The sequence below is a fragment of the Panicum virgatum genome, chromosome 7K (assembly GCF_016808335.1).
Source record: "Panicum virgatum strain AP13 chromosome 7K, P.virgatum_v5, whole genome shotgun sequence".
Lineage (NCBI taxonomy): Eukaryota > Viridiplantae > Streptophyta > Magnoliopsida > Poales > Poaceae > Panicum > Panicum virgatum.
The window spans coordinates 16,214,577-16,232,881 of NC_053142.1; the positions used below are offsets into that span (position 1 = coordinate 16,214,577).

Here is an 18,305-nt window from a genome sequence, read left to right on the forward strand (position 1 = left end):
CCTTGGTGAGGACGTATAGGTTCTGCATTCATCCTCAAAATGGTTAACAAAGAAATCCTCGGAAGAAATCCCAATCAAATTGGCTAAAAACCTATCTTAAGGAGCATCTTGATATTCTGCAATTTCAGGGAAATCAGTTTCCACGAATTTTAATTTTAACCTCTGTTAAAATTTTTCAAACCAACTTGGGTCAGTAAGATGAAATGAAGCTACCTAAATCACCAAACTACTGTAAAAGTTTGAGAATTTTTGAAGCCTTCTAGCTTGGTATTTGTGTTTTTAGATCAACCCTGGGTAAAACTGTTAACTCTGAATAGTCTGTACAACTGAAATTTTTCGACTTTTATAAGTTGTTCAAACGAAAAATCGTTCAACATGAAAGTTGTAGACAACTAAGTTATGATCTTACCATAAAAATTTTAATAATTTTTGACAACTGGTTTGAGAGTTATGGTCAAAATACACCCTCTCTGGACACCCAGTTTTCCTGGTTGACGTCACTCTGAATACCTGAGCATATCACCCCCATGGAGTCCAAATTGATCTTAGTGATGACTATATGAATCGTTCCTTATTATCAGAGGGATCTTGTGTGAATTTTTGAGAATTGTTGAAGCAAATTATCTATCGTTTTGGCAATTTCTTTCACTGTCCAGAGTTAGTAGTTCTTGTTACCATCAGCTGATCCATCGGTCTTTTGTTGGGACAGATGGAAGAGCTGCTGGTCGTTGACGCGCAGGGGCACGTGCACTCCGCTTGCCTGCACTGGGACGGGTTTCCCCGCCGTCTTTGGGAGCTTTTGAGTGCAGCCGGTTACCTCCAGCCACCAATTTACGATGGCCACGAGTTTGTGGAGGACGGAGTTCGTCGCTGCAGTGTGACGATGGTGATCCCGCAGCACCCGCTCAACAGGTGGGAGCCGATCGTGACTCAGATGGTCGGTCACTACCTGCTGGACACTTGGGAGCTTACCGCTATGAGGGCGATGACCGCTTTTTGCTCTTCGCACCCTCTTGAGGTGGTTCTGACTGCGTTCGGGTTGTTCCCTGCCCCTGACCCGACAGACCCACTGTGGCTCGACCGGATGGCACACGTGGACGTGGTCGCTACCCTTGACCCGGTCGGGGCACTTCGGACGACAGCGATGTGCTTGGATGGTCTTTACAGACTTCACACCTACTAGAGTTACGCCGTCGCTCAGTTGGTGGACCACACTCTGGCCTTGCACCTGGCGGTCCAGCTGAGAGATGGACAGCTTCAGGAGGCTAGCACCGAGCTCGAGAGCAGGGCTACTCTTATCGCCCAGCTCCACGGCCAGGTTCACGAGCTTCAGGACACGGTGATGGATCGTGACGCTACGATCAACTTTTTGGAGGACCAGTTCCACGACCTGCAGCTGGAGTTGGACGAGGCCCAGGGGCAGCTCCACGCGATACAGCACGCACAGGATGCCCTTCACGCACCTCCCGACGAGATGCAGGTGGATGAGGAGGATGAGCCCCAGGAGATCAAGGGCGTTTCAGAGATGGACTCCGAGGACCAGGCGCCGCAGCCCGCACCGGTTGAGGTTCACACTCCCGCGGCGAGTGAGGCATCGGTCAACATGTAGACCGAGGCGCTGTTTTCTTAGCTTTTGTAGACTCCTCTTAGTGTAGCCTACTTTTGGACCATGGCTACTAGGCTAAGTTGAGTAACCTCCTTTAGTACTGATGTTAGGAGTAACTAAGTAGAAATGAGAGGATGATGGATGTAATGAATCCCTAATGCTACTAGTGTGAATTATCAGTGATCTGTGAAAAGCGGAAGACAGCAGCTAGTTCGAATTTTTATCCTCTTTTCCTTTAGGATTTAGCTCCTGAGTTGAATACCAAAGTTGTTCCAAATTTCATCGAGAAGATGCTCACAAAATTTCAGCCCAAACGGATTAGTATCTCAGGAGATAATCGCAAATTACAAAAGCTCTGTTTTCTGTGAAACAGAAAAACCAGAGGAGGAGTAAATGAATTTTTCGACTAACTTACTCTGGAAACCTGACTTTGTGATGACTACCAAAGTTGTAGCTCATGAAATTATCTATCTCCTGTAAAAATTTCAAGTTTATATCCTGTACAGAACTCCAGTTATTAGTGTTTTCGTATCATTGGTTTTCTGCACAACATGATTTAAGCGATTCGTTTTACTCCCACGACATTGAGTTGTATGTTCCATTTGAAATGATGAGAATGTTGAGCCTAATGCAAAGATACTCACATTTCAGATGGTTGGGTCGACTCGAGGCACCCTTAGTGGTTTTGGAGCCGGGGGGAATGGCGATCCACCTCCACCTCCTCCACCAGTGGGTATCGCTGAGGTTCTTGCCGCCCTGACGGAAATTCTGCGGCAGTTGGTTCAAGCTCAGCAACAACCGCGGGGTGGGCATCATGCTCACCAAGCACAAGAAGCGAGCTACCAAGATTTCCTCAGTACTCAGCCTCTGCTGTTCAATAAAGCGGATGAGCCTCTGGACGCGGACGCTTGGATTCGCACGATCGAGTCCAAGTTTTCTCTATTGACTACTCCTTGTTCCGAAGCGAACAAGACTCGCTACACCGCGCAGCAACTTCGCGGATCAGCTCGTATGTGGTGGGATCATTACCACGGGATGCTATCGGCTGATCATGTGGTGAATTGGAATGAGTTCAAATTGGCTTTTCGAGACCATCATATTCCAGCTGGACTTCTTGACCGTAAGCTCAACGAGTTCTTGGCCTTAACTCAGGGCACTCGTACTGTGGTGCAGTATGCCCAAGTATTCCATCAATTGTGTCAATATGCTGGACATCACGCGAATACTGACGCTAAGAAGCGTGAACGCTTCCGTCGAGGCCTTAGCACCAAGTTACAAGAAAGGCTAAATCTTGTCCGTGCAGACTCTTTCAATGAATTGGTGAATATGGCTATCTCTCAGGAGGATCTTATTTCTGCACACCACGCTGAAAAGAAGCGCAAGGCACCTGCTGGACCCTCGAGTGCCTCTGCACCGAGGTATCGTATTGTGCAGAATAGCCCACCCGCACTCTCTCAGAAGGCCCCTTAGCCAGGGCGTTGGATTATTCGGCCTCCTCAACAGCAGCAGCAGACTCGATTCGGGTTTCCTCAGCAAGCTCGATTTGCACCTCAGCAGCCGTAGAACGGCCCTAGGCCGAATACTCAGCCAGCCGCTCGCCCTGATAATAATAACCGTTGTTTCAGATGTGGGAGTCCAGATCACTTTGCCAAGATGTGCCCCCAGGCGGGACAATCTCAAGGGTAGGCTTCTCGCAGAAATGATCAGAACAAGGGCAAGAGGCAAACCATTCACGTCAGGCAGGGCCGACTTAACATCACCAACCTTGCTGAACTTCCTGAGGGAGCACCAATTATGTCGGGTACATTCTCGATAAACCATCACCCCGCAGTTATCTTATTCAATTCTGGTGCATCTCATAGTTTCATTAGCTCTAAATTTGGAGCAAAAGTTGGTTTAGATTTTTGTCACACCAAAGGCTCTTATATGATATCTACTCCTAGTGGTAAAATAGCATCCAACCAAATGGTTAGAACAGCACCGCTTAAGTTGGGTAGTAAAACGATTTCAACCGATTTAATCCTATTACCACTAGAAGGAATTAATGTTATTCTGGGAATGGAATGGATGAAAAGACATGGGGTAGTGCTAGATATCTCTTCCCGAGCTGTTGAAATAAATTCTCCAACTCATGGTCATTAGGTTCTATATTTACCTCATCACCAATGCAACAACTCTTGTGCCTATGCCATGAAAGATATTCGTCTCGAAGATATTCCGGTAGTACGTGAATATGCAGATGTGTTCCCGGACGATTTACCTGGTATGCCGCCAGACCGGGATATCGAATTTGTCATTGAACTTCAGCCTGGTACAGCACCCATTTCAAAAAGGCCGTACCGAATGCCGCCTAAAGAATTAGCTGAACTAAAAATCCAGCTGCAAGAACTTATGGACAAGGGGTTTATTCGCCCAAGTGCTTCGCCTTGGGGCTGTCCAGCATTGTTCGTAAAGAAAAAGGATGACAGTCTGAGGTTGTGTGTTGACTACCGGCCTCTCAATGCGGTGACCATCAAAAATAAATACCCACTTCCCCGCATTGATGTACTATTTGATCAGTTGGCTGGGGCAAAGATCTTCTCCAAGATTGATCTCTGTTCGGGGTATCATCAAATTAAAATCCGGCCTTGTGATATTCCCAAGACCGCCTTCTCAACCCGATATGGTCTCTATGAATACTTGGTTATGTCTTTCGGTCTCACCAATGCTCCGGCTTATTTTATGTATCTCATGAACTCGGTATTTATGCCGGAACATGACAAGTTTGTCGTGGTTTTTATTGACGACATTCTGATCTATTCCAAGAATGAGGCAGAACATGAGCAACATCTGCGCATTGTTCTTCAACGTCTCAGAGATCATAAGCTGTACGCAAAATTCTCCAAGTGTGAATTCTGGCTAGACACAGTCAAATTTCTGGGTCACACTATATCTAGCGAAGGCATTTCAGTTGATCCCAGCAAAGTGCAAGAAGTGATGGACTGGAAACCTCCTACTTCAGTTCATCAGATTCGCAGTTTTCTCGGCTTGGCGGGGTATTACCATAGATTTATTCCGGACTTCTCCAGAATTGCTAAGCCCATGACAGAACTACTAAGGAAGGATGTCAAGTTTAAATGGAACACAAAGTGCGATGAAGCATTCCATACATTAAGAGCACATCTAACCACTGCACCAGTCTTGGCTCAACCTGACAACAATAAACCATACGACGTTTATTGTGATGCTTCAGGAACTGGTCTTGGTTGTGTTCTAATGCAAGACAATCGGGTTATAGCCTATGCTTCCCGAGCTCTTCGGCCACACTGAGCTAAATTATCCCACTCATGATCTTGAGCTAGCCGCAGTTATTCATGCTCTCAAGCTTTGGAGACATTATCTTATGGGCACTCATTGCAATATCTATACCGACCATAAGAGTCTCAAATACATTTTCACTCGAAGTGAGCTGAATATGAGACAACGAAGATGGCTGGAATTAATCAAAGATTATGACCTGGAGGTTCATTATCATCTGGGCAAGGCTAATGTTGTAGCCGATGCGCTCAGTCGCAAGGTTCACTGCAATTGCCTTTCAGTGGAGTCGTATAATGACACATTATGTGCTGAAATGCAAAAGCTGAAATTGGAAATCATTCCTCATGGCTCTTTGAATCATATTTCGGTGGAACCGACACTCTATGACAAGGTCATCATGGCACAATTACACGACAAAAGTGTTGGTATCATCAAGCAGCAGGTAGTAGAAAGAGAAAATAAATACAAGTGTTTCCGAGTGGACCATAAAGGAATTTTGTGGTTCGAGGATCCCCTAGTCATTCCAAAGAATCATGAGCTCCGGAAACAAATCCTGGACGAAGCACATCTCTCTAAATTCTCTATTCATCCGGGTAGCACCAAGATGTACCAAGATCTCAGGCAAAATTTTTGGTGGACTCGCATGAAGAGAGAGATTGCCAAATATGTCGCAGAATATGACACCTGCCAGAGAGTGAAAGCTAGTCACTTGAAAGTTGCTGGAACTCTCCAACCTCTACCAATTCCGTCTTGGAAATGGGAAGATATCAGCATGGATTTCATCATGGGATTACCAAATACTTCTCAGCACCATATTTCCATTTGGGTCATTGTTGATAGGCTCACAAAAACTGCTCATTTTATTCCAATGCATACTGAATATCGAGCCAAGATATATGCTGAAATCTATATTGATCGGATTGTCTGCCTACACGGTATACCCAAAACGATTATATCGGATCGTGGTCCCCAGTTTGTGGCAAGGTATTGGGAGCAACTCCAAGAGGCTCTCGGAACTAAATTGATTCGCAGCTCAGCTTACCATCCACAGACTGACGGGCAGACCGAAAGGGTGAATCAAATTCTTGAGGATATGCTTCGAGCATGTGTCATCCATTATGACAAGAGCTGGGACAAATGTTTATCCTTGGCTGAGTTTTCTTATAACAACAGCTATCAGGCCAGTATGAAGATGGCACCATTTGAGGCCTTGTATGGTCGACGGTGTCGTACTCCTTTGAGTTGGTCCCAGACCGGAGAACGTCAAATATTTGTACCCAAATTAGTGATCGACGCTGAGGAGAAAGTAAAAATAGTACAAGCGAATCTTCGAGCAGCTCAGTCTCGGCAAAAGAGTTATTTCGATAAAAGAAGGGATCCTTTGAAGTTCATGGTTGGTAACCACGTCTATTTACGAGTGTCCCCAACTCGAGGCGTTCAACGTTTCGGAGTCAGGGGTAAGCTCGCACCTCGCTATGTCGAGCCATATGAAATCATTGAAGAATGTGGAACCGTGGCTTATCGTTTGCGACTTCCTTCACGACTCGCCGCCATCCATAATGTTTTCCACATATCCCAACTCAAGAAATGTGTTCGAGTTCCTACGGAAATCATTGATCAACAAGAAATTTTAGTGGAGCCCGATCTCTCATATACCGAATATCCACTCAGAATTCTGGATCAAAAAGAGATAGGTACTCGTCGAAAGGTGGTAAAAATGTATAAAGTTCAGTGGTCTCATCACACTGAAGAAGAAGCCACCTGGGTGACGGAAGATTATCTTAATCGACATTATCCAGGTTTTCTTAGCTCCACCTCAAGTATATCATTTTCCCTACCTAAATTCAATCATCCAATCTCGGGACGAGATTCTTTTTAAGGGGGCAGGTTGTGACACCTCAGGTGTCAGTACATTTAAATACAATCAATGTACCTTAGTTAAAGTTAAAAGAAAAATTTGGGAAAGTAATTCAAAGATAAAGGGGTCAAATAAAAGACAAATTATACAAAAGAAATTAAATGAGACAAGAAAAAGAGTGAAAAGCTATTCAAATTTCAATTCAACAAGGTGCACAAAATTTTAGTTGGCTCATGGGAGGTGCTTCAATTGACATGTGCTCAATTGAACATCAGCCAAAATCAAGTCAAAAACTGAATAAAATCAAAGTCCTTTTGTGCAAATTTGTAAGTGTACAAATAGTTCAAAATGTGAGTTTTAAATAAAAATTTTCATAACACAAAAGTTGTAGATCTTGAAAAGTTATGCAAAAATGGTATTCAACACTTTTCCATTTGAGCCCTCCAAATAGGAGATAATTTTAGTTTACCGAAGGGTCCCTGGAATTTCAGAAATCGCAGAAACACCCCTATCTCCATCTCTCTCTCCCGGCTTGCTCTGTTTCGGCCACCGCGCGCTCGTGGCCAAATGGACCCGGGGAGTTCCCAGCGCCACCTGGCTGCCTCTTGGCACCTCCTCACACGCACACGCGTCCCAGACACCTCCCCGAGCCGCCACAACACCCCGGCCGGCGCAGCGCCGCTGCCTCCTCCGCCCGCTCGCCGTCGAGTCGCCCAGGGCCAAATCGACCGCCCCCAGTCACTACATACCTCACCCAGGAGCTCCTTGGCCTATAAAGACCCCCAGAACTCCACCGTCGTGCGCCTTCTCCTCCTTCTTCCTCCTCCCGCCGCTCCGCCATGGCCGCCGAGATCCAGCTCGCGCGGACCGGCTAACCCAGCCCTACATTGCCCCCTCCGACCACCGCAGCAGCTTCGCCACCTCCTAGTTAAGCTCCACGCGCGCGGAATCGAACCCAAACCTCCTCCCGACGCCGTTCCCCTTTTGCACGATAGCTACCCCAGAAGCATCCACAAGCTCACGCGGTGCTCGTGTGCACCCTGTTCCCCTACCCCGAGCCCTCCTTCACCTCCAGCACCGACGAACCGAACAACCGCCCCGCCATTGACGCCGACGAGCTCGAACCCGTGCACCAAACACTCGAACGTCGACCAGGGTAGGTGTTCCTCTATCCCTTCTCTCCCATGCGCCTCCCCGTGGCAGCCCCGGTAAGCCCTGCATCGCAGAACACCACCGGCAAGATGCCACGGCGGAGAAGGCCGGCGAAGGACCCGGTTGTAATTTCTTTTTTTCGTTCAAGGGTGTTTCTGCAAGTATTCCAGTGTATATCAGTGAACTTCTAAAATACGAAACAAATCACAGAGAAATCGGAAAAATTTAAACTCAACTGATCTGGAATCCTTGTAACAAAATCTACAAATTTTGTAACAGTCACATCTGCAGAAACTCAACCGATTTTAATCTAGGAAAAAGAATAAGAAAACCATCTTATGCATGTTCAGGAAGTTCTACTCAGCAAATGACCTTGATTTTTGGATATGTTATCACTAATGGAATCTTAATATCACAGTAACAAGATGACACCCAACCAAAACAGGTATCATATTGGAACAATCAAGATTCTCTAATCTGTTGTTAGCTTTCTAGATTTAATTCTGGAAAACATGCACATGATCTTGCTTTGGAATGTTTACTTCATACATGTGTAACTGAAATCTTGTGAATCCATAAATTTCAGATTTATTAGAGTTCATGTGCTATATACCATGATTTATGCTTGTTTAATCAACTTAATTCTCCATATATAGTTATTATGCTCAGAAAAATCTATATTTAATTCTGAAGTCTGTTTCTAGCTCTATGTTTCTGTCTAAAAATTTTGAGCTGCATTTACTAAGTTTTGCTTTGGTGAATAATCATGCTTAGCATCTTAGGGCTAGATTTACTATTTTTTTCTGAGTAATCTACAATGTTTCTGATCATGATTTTTGGACATGATCTTTTTTGGAGTATGTTCTATCTTTAATAAAAGTTTCATATGCAATACTGGTTAAATACACCTTGAGAGATTTATGCTAACTCATGCTAAGTTAACAGCAAAACTAATTTTTCATGCTGAGTTAAATCTTGAAAAAAAATTTAGACTATGTTTAGCTCATGAATAGTCTCTGATAAAAATTTGAGAGTCATATCCTTAGTAAAACTCTCGGTACAATTAATCTTAGCTAAAAGCTTGATGTTTTTGTCCTTTCTGTCACCTCAGTTATATAAGTGAATAAAATCTGGAAAAATTTCAGTGATTAGTATATGCTATGAAGTTGCTCTCGTAAAATTTGTAATACCAGAACCCATGTTGAACGTTCTGTACAAAAAGGTGAAGCAACTAGAGTAATCCATTTGCATGAATAGTTATAGTTTTTGCTGTATGGTTAGATGCTGAATTTTATATCATGAACGCTTAAGTTTGGATCTGTGTTACTTAGTTTATCATCACTAGCTCATGAGTAGATTTGTTGTTGGGAAATAATGAAAGCATGCTATGTGCTGAATTTGAAATGAAAACCAAAACCCCCACTCATTTATGAAGAAACATAATTGTGGTTACTACTCTATAAACGACTGCCCATGAAATGAAATGTTGAAATCATCACTAAATCAACTTTTGTTGAACTACAACTTTATCGTGAAGGAAAGAAATTGTTATCCATGAATAACTCATAATCTTGCATTGCATATAGAAACGGTTAATCTCGCGGACGGAGACTACGAACTGGTGCCCGCGGACTCTCGTGCGGAGCAGGAGGTTAATCTGAATTGTGCTAACTTGTCTCAAGACCTGGGCCAAGCCCCAGAGGCTTTTCTGCCTGACAGTGCCCAAGAAGGCAAGCCCCGGAGCATAATCCCACTATTTTTCCAAATTATCTTTCAGCAATCTATTTATTAATGTATTGTAATATTTGTTTTCTGCATTTAAGTTTTCTAGGCATTGATCGAAAACCTTAGATGCATGATCCCTAGGAACCTATGTTTGGTACCGGATCTTTTTATCGACTAGTTGCCATGCTAAATAGGTACGGTAGTAGTCGAGTGGTTTCCTGCCTCTCGCGAGCAAATAGGAATTGTACTGACTTAAATTCCTGTTGAAATGTAAGGACAACGGGCGGGGTTGTGTAGTTGTGATACCCCGTTGGTATAGTCAAAAATAGCTAAGGTCGCGGTGTGTGGCTCATTTCGTTAAGCGTTTGAAAGTACTAGCCACATACCGAGAAATATGGTAATCGGTAAGCTCAAGTACCTGATTGGACTGGCGAGTGGAACGACCATTCACCCTCTTGGTAGAAGTAGGATTTATATTTTTGTCGCGACGTACGGGTGCAGAGTGGTCGGACTCTGTAGTCGGGGAGGGTGACCCGGATCCACGAACTGGAAAGAAAGATGAAAAGTAGCGTGGGCGGGAGCGAAGTCAATCCCCATGCGTGTGGTCTAGGTTCCCCTGGCCAGGTTGAAATTCGATTCGGAATCGTCCGCCTCTGACGGCATGAGATTGCTTAATGTTTTCGGTCACACAGAGTAACAAGTGGAACAAATGATGATAATACTGCTGTATGATTAAATGGTTGCTCTACCATGCTTGAGTAGAGATAGTTGCAAATTTAGAATGGTTAATCCAACTAGAATATGGCTAAGTAAAACCTGAAAGTAAGGATCAACACTTAGCGGCATTTTTGGCAAAACAAACCCCACCAACCAAAAAGCCTTGCATGTCTAGTTATCGGACTATGATATATCCGGAGACGGGTCAGTCTTGCTGAGTATTAGTATACTCAGCCTTGCTTGTGGCACTGTTTTTCAGGTACTAACTTCGAGGATCTGTTTGCAAGTCGTATTTGGCCTTGTACTCTGCCTCCGGGTTGGTCAGTTGAGTGGGATGGCCCTTCAGCTGGTGCTAATCACCCTCCCGCTGAGTGACGCATTCGTACGGGCTTTATCGATGCGTCACGTTATGTCGCTAGTTATATTTATTTGCTTCCGCTGAACAATGAGACTTGAATAATTTGAGTAGTTGGAACCCCGTAGAACTTGCTACTCCGAACATGGTTTGTAATAAATTTTCTTTACGCTGCACTCAATCTGAGATGTATGAAATGGTTTGTGTTGTAATCTCTGGGCTCACCTTCGTGTGAGTGTTGTCTGCTGATGCTGGAATATCGTGGCTTTATCGAGGCTTCACTCGAGGAACTACCGGTGAGTGCCGATTTGGGTCAGAGTTGCTTAGCAACAAAGATCAGTGCACTCGGGCTCAGTAGTTTTGGGTGGTTCCGCCACACCCAGCACCTAGAATTCGGTTTAGGATTTGAAATAAAATAAAATTTTTGCTTACTCATTTGTGATGCTAGTGGTTGGTACACACTTGTGTGCCAACCACACCCATGTTCTAACTTTTCAATGAGTACCCAGAAAAATCAAACAAGCAGAATGTTGGAGATCCTATGGAAATATATGAACGTGTTTCGCCACGAAACCAAGCTGGGCGGCCTGCACCAGGCCGATCGGCCTGCAAATTTCATCAAAATGACCAAATCCAATGGCAATGAGAACCTGAGACTGAGCCTGCACTCCTACAATAGGACCCACTGTTGATGGCTCTTAAGTCAAACCTGACCATCAATTTTTGTATAAGACAATGGCACAATAAATACCAAAACTAGAACTAGGAGAATTAATTCTAACTATTTCCACAAGTTTTGGTGAATCGTTGATTTCAGAAAGCCATGTCTGCAATCACACAAAAAGGGCTAAGAAACACAAGTGAGCAAGGGAGAAAGCACATCTCCGACCAATCAGAGCGAAGCAGGTGGATTCAGGGCCCACCTGGCAGAGCAAATGGGGGCGCCACGCATGATGCACCTGAGGATAAGGCTCAGGACCCACTTGTCAGCCTGCCAGAGAGAGATGAACTAGGGGAGGCTCCACCTGGGGTCGATCGACCCCCAGTGTCGGTCGAACTTGGACAGAAGCCCGTCCAGTTGCATGTCGATGTGGCGTGCCCCCTACTCCTCCTGATCCTTGTGGCTCAGGTTACCATACATGGATATGGCGGGAACCAGCCTTGAGCACTATAAAAGGGCCTCCTCACCCCCTCATTCACACACACCTCCAAGGATGCAGAATTAGAGCTCCAATGCAAAGCGTGAAGTGCTTGCTAGCTAGTGCTTAGAATAGGAGGAGGGTGAGGATTAGTTAGGGGAAGAGCCGGGTCTGTTGGCGCTCCTCTCCTAGCGTGTACCTCTACAGATGCTGGCTTCCTTTCTGAGTAAAGTAAGTTTGGTATTTGTGATTCCTGTTTTGCATAGTACTTATTTATGAGTGAGATCAGTTCTCTTACTCACGGGTTCGTCGCTCTATATTTATACGGAGTGCCGTAGTTTGCTACGGGTATACAGATGTAGTTAGACTGCAGTAGTAACCAGTAGCATAGATGTGGTGTCTAGGCTGAGGGTTACCTTCGTTTGTCTTATATCCCACGGTTTGTAGAGGTAGGCCACAGGTGGTGACAGCCCTGTCGGTCCTTCGTAATCCTCCATGTTTGGATATAGAATAGAGCCGTTGGCTGGAGTCTCTTGACCAATTCAGGGGTAAGTCGGTGCCTGAAGTGAGTATTCTGCCCCAGAGATTGACCTTTAACTCATCTTTAGTGCTACCGCAGGAAACCTCTCTTTCCTCGCCACTTATCTAGGTATGTCCTTGGACCGACTAAGTTAGGAGTTAGTGCACACACGTTTCCTGTGGATACGATACCCTTGGAATACTCTTCTCTAAGGGGAAAGCTACAATGGTATTCCGTGCGCTTACGGAGTCCTTTTCGCAGTCGTTAAAATACCCAATAAGCTTTCTGGCGCCGTTGCCGGGGAATGGTTGCTGTACTAACTTCAAACCTAGTTTGTCCTCGTATCTTTTTCTTTTTCTTTAAAAAAAACAAAAATCTCTTAGCCTTTGTTTTTCCTTACCTCTACCTTCACCCCCGCTACCACTTTCAACCTCATATCTTTCACCCCCGCTACCACTTTCAACCTCATATCTTTTGCTTTTATTTATCTCTACCTTCACCCCCACTACCCATGAAAGGTTATCCTCATACACACCTTTTGCTCCTTCAGGTGAGTCTTTAGAGCCATGCTTTTTGGAACCCAGTTTCCTATCTGGCTACGAGATTCACCCTCGCGCCATACCGATCGAATCGAGCGAAACAAACTCATTCCCTTTTCCTCGATTATAGATCGATGCCAATCAAATCAAGTGAATTAAAGCTCATTTTTCATTCCATGATTTTGATTGATGCCCAATAGAAGTTATTGACCATTCATATCAAATAAACTTCTATGGGAAGCTTAGGATGAATTGCTTTTCCACCACATTCATGTTTGATGAAATGCAAGGCTTTTCAACCTAAGGAGGGGATGAGTTGAAAGAAACTCATTTCCCTCATGACCTGAACTCAAAATCATTCATATGGCCCACAGAGTTACACATCCTCTTTCATTATGGGGCCATGAATGTTCTTGAGTTATTCTACTTGGAGATTCAGCCACTCATTCCATGAGCATGAAAATTCATCCCGATCCATCACAAAAGTCATGTTCATCCTTGATATCTCTGAGATCTACCGTCCGTTGTGCCAAGGCACCATGAGCCGCATGATCATCTTAGGGAAGCCTTCCCCCGGTGCCCTTTTGATGGTTGTGCTTTGGTTCTAATTTATAATGATATCTATGCAGGGCTTGTTGTTGTTTTTGTGCACTAACCTTGCAGCCGAGACTTTATTTGATCTACTTCGAATGGCAAGCATGGTGGACGTACATGTGGTTGAGTAAGAATGCCCACGATCATAGGCTTCTTTTGATTTAAATGGACCATTTTTTAAGGAAAGATGCCTCCATTTTTTTCAATTCAACAAAGTTTTGACTCACCAGTCATCTAACCCGGTAGAGTCCTTGTGTCACCTGTCTTTTAAAGCAGCACCTAGGTACAAAACAAGTGTGGAGGAGAGCCATAGCCTCTCCAGGACTGAAACGATGGACAGGCACCCATGAAAAGAGCACACCACACTGCACCAGCATACACGCAAAAGGGTGGCCCACTCAGGTCCATCTTCATCAACTGCGTCAGTTTGTGTCTCTAAACTCCCTGATCTCCCTGATTTTCTTGAGTTTTGAGTGAATTTTAAGCCAAATCCTTTTAATCAAACTCAACAAAATGAATCAACATACCCCACCTGTGCTACATACATACTTTCTGTGGTTGGCTCGCATAAGTTCTATTCCATGCTTATCCTCATGATTCTTGTGAACATATATCCTTAGGACAGCATGCTCATCTAAGTAGTTGATGTTTGTGATATGGTTCGATGATCCGATCTTCGCTCTTAATGCTAAGTGCTTGGGAAAATTTATTAAAAAAACATAAAACCCTTGCAAACTCCTCTTTGATTTGCCAAATTCCTTTCCAAAGCCATTTGAGTCGCAAGTTTGAAAAGCCTTTCCACATATGCAACTTGTTTTCTCATTGAGCTTTGTCAAATTGTTGTGAGCCTTTGTGAGATTCATTTCATACTCCCATGATCAAGGTCACATACACGTCCACTCATATTCTATACTTTCACACTGGAAGATAGCAAGCACTTCCACCCACCACAAAATAAGACTCCAAGTCACACCATGACTCTCTTTCTCTCTCTCTCCCAAGTTACCATCAAGGATGTGGGATACACAAAAAAAAAGAGAAATAAAAGATGCATACCCAAAGAAGGTATGCCACATGCTCACAAGGCATGTCAAAAAAAAAAGAGAAAACAAGAGAGAAGAAGAAAAAGAGATAGCCCATATCCAAGAAAATAAAGGAGAGAGATGGATGATGCAAAGGAGTTCATCCACCATCCACCAAAAAAACACTCACACATTTGCACATCTTGATCAAGGTTTATGACTTGTTTCTCATTTGGATCCAATTTTTGACATAGCAAAATATGAGAAGCAAGCTTGCCTTCATATCCTCCATACCTACAGCTCCACAAAAAGAAGCCATTAGGAGTAGGGTGGAAAAGAATGGCACATAAAAGGCCTTGGTGAGGAATGAAACATCTTGAGCGATCTGAGAGTATCAATTGAGGAGCTAATCAAGGTTTGTTTTGAAAACTAAAGAAAGAAAAAAAAACTCCCAAGCTACTTGACCTAAGGAGTTGAGGTGACTTGATTCAAGACTGTTCCACTCCTCAACTACCCAAGATGGCATGATAGACACTTCAAAGTTCACAAGTGCAAGATAAGGTATGGAATATCTCATATGCTTGTTTCATACCTTTGGAAGCATGGAAAGATATGGTTCGTGATCAGGCTTGTAGCCACACAACAGCAATTCTCAAACCACATTGGTTACTTCTCCCATGGGTATAAGTTTAATTGCTTTAATAGCAGCCTGTGGCTCAATTACCATACTATCCAACTGCCTCACGGCTTCCTCTTGCTTCAATTCAAAGACACTGTCACCAACTACAAGTGTTGAAAGAAGAGTAATCAACTGTCAATTAAGGAAACACGGCTGGTATTTGCTGCATGCAAGGACATCCAGAGTAATGTTTTCAGACTGGAACTTTAACATGCTTTTCCTCAAAGAAAGCTTCCAGTTTGATCTTGGGTCAACAGCAACAATACCTTTGTAACCACCATACCTTATTTGAGAAACAGATGGAGCAAAGCATTTCAGTTTGCACTTCATAGCCACTTCCATTGCGAAATCAGCTGAAATCTTTCCTACTCCATCAGAGAATATGTACTTCGTGCCATTTGAGGAACTAAAAGATTGACCAAGTCTTGCAGCATACTTTGCCACATTTCTGATATTCCGAATGTCTCCCATCCACTTCCTGATGTAACTTGCAGTTAATCCCTGATGAGAAGCAAACATCCATGTAGAGTTATCTCGGAGCTGGCTTGAAGAAAAAGGCAAGAAACTCAAAGCGCTTGTCGCCAATACTGATGCCATTGGAAAGGACTGACAGAACTCTATTGTACAAAGAAGTTCTCCTAGCATCATTATTTCTTGAAGAAGAGCGAGATGACAAATCAACTGAATGGAGCTTCTCAAAGTCCTCATCAACAAAAGAAACCCGAAGGAAGTTATCTATGTCAGCACAGAAATGCCTCACGACACGATTGGAGACATTTATCTCTGGTCCATAGAAGTAAACTTTAGCCGAGGTAACTTGCACCCTGTGGACATAAACCAATCCATGATCTGGAGATATCTGAGGTGATATTTGCAGTGTGTAGCGTAATTTGTAGATTTTTTGAGTATTCAGCTGATAACCAATCTGTTGTATTCAAGCAGGTATTTTTCAAACAACGCATATTATAAAGTGCACGCTTTATATGATCAGCAGGTACAAATTTTGCGCTAACCAGACGGAAGAAATTATTATCAAGCGTTGGCCCACTGAGGGTTCCAAGCTGAACCAAATGATTAATTTGGAAGAGTATCTCAAAGGGGACATCTATGTTATTAGGGGATTTCACAATTGGAACAATACCAGTGCCACAAGAATATGAACGCCCATTCTGACACTCAAAGTCAAGATTGTACTCTTTGTAGTAAAAAAACTAGTCACCAATGTTTGGGAGATCACACAGTTGCGGCAGCTCCAGACATAGAATAGACAATTGTCCGATGCTAGCTGATGGAGTAAAATCAATTGTTCTGTCCCACAGATCATCTGTATCGTCCCTAAAATACTTCAAGGAACTGAAGGAAGGATCCTCAGACATAAGACCAGAAGAGACTGGGAGGGATTCATAAATTTTAGGAACCGCCTCAACCTGAAACATGATACATATTTAATTTTGAAGAAAAATCTCAATAGTACAAACTAAAAGAGCATAAAAAATCAGTTTAAAGTTTATAAAATTGAAGATCTAACTTACTAAATAAACGATTAATAAAATAACTCAATAAATTTAAGATGAATGTGTGATGGATACGGTGCGAATCTGCTCTAAGGACCACACCTCTTCTCTAATTTCCCGATGTAGTTTTAGTTGCTCGGATTCCATCGATGATGACACCTACGAGTTTACGACGTCGCGGTCTCCGAAGATAGAAAACGTGCGCCTCCATTTTTACGGTATCAGCTTCAAAGTAAAAGATGCGATGATTGGAGTTCTAAAAGATATGCTTTATATTCAAGCTGTTGGGCTTCCTTGTTCCTTGGGCCGCAGCGGTTGTTTTTGGCCTGCATGGCCCAGAACCGGACCTGCAGCTAGGAACAGAATTTCCTTCAAGGTACAGGACCTAGCACCTTTGAGGACACATTGGAGGAGCTACACACTTCAGTTCCTGACTGAGGAGGACAATGGACACCGAAACATTCCCTTGCAGATCTTCTTAGTCAGCCTATCTGTATTCTTAACCTCTAGTGTGGATCCAATCTGATTTTATGAAGCCAAGGCCTGACATCCATTGTGGGGATCATCTTTTATCGGGAGGCATGGCCTGGTGGTTTTTGATCGAGATTCCTAATCAATAGGGCGAAGAGCTCTTCGCATGATCTGGTCCTACCTTTTTTTTCTACGCTATTTTTTTTGCCCCTTCTCAGCTGCTGTCCTTACTCCGGATAAATTGGAACACATTGATTCTGTTCGTTCCTGAATTATTTCTGCTGGTGTCCTTCTCAGCTGCTGCCCTTCGCTTCAGGCCATAGTGCTTCTGAATTATTTCTATACCCCTTTGATGAGGCAGCCTCTGACTCTCGTGGGTAAACTCCTACTTGATTAGTCAGAACTTCTCTATCTCAACTCGTGGACCTATCTATCTTCTTCTTTATAAGAGATAGGGCTATTCTCACAGATTGCTCATATTTATTTACCCCATTTAAAAGTTTGTGCCTTGTTTCAGCCCTTATTTCATCTGAACCTTCCAGTACTAATCTATCTTTATGGGGAAGACCCCTCGTTTGACCTCCGAGCTACCCTGTCAATTGTAAAAAGTAGTTGAGTCGTGTCTGGCAGGAGCAAAAACAGTGAAATGAGGACGTAAGCCCCCCAGGTCTTTCGTGCATTAAGCTCAGGAATACGTTTATTTGCTAATATGATGGCCGGTCATAGTTTAGCAAAGATTTTAAGTGGGTTTGTTTGGACTATGCTATTTCTGAATAATATTTTCTATTTCATAGGAGATCTTGGTCCCTTATTTATAGTTCTAGCATTAACAGGTCTGGAATTAGGTGTAGCTATATCACAAGCTCATGTTTCTACGATCTCAATTTGTATTTACTTGAATGATGCTACAAATCTCCATCAAATTGCATTACCCTACTATTAGGGTCTAGGCTAGCACAGAGATTTTAGCCTTGTTAAGCTCTTAAGATAAGAGCAAGTTGTTACAGCTGTTTCCCGCATTCAAACATTATAAACACCGATTTGCCGGGCACAATAGACATATCTGCTTAGTCACAACATAAGGAACCCCCAATGTTCCTCAAAGCCTACCCGGCCT

At 43.6% G+C, this 18,305-nt stretch overlaps 1 pseudogene; it reads right to left on the bottom strand.

Annotated features, from left to right (window-relative positions):
- Positions 1 to 15,110: 15,110 nt before the first annotated feature.
- LOC120639954 lies at positions 15,111 to 16,639 on the bottom strand (annotated as a pseudogene).
- Between the last annotated feature and the right edge of the window lie 1,666 nt (positions 16,640 to 18,305).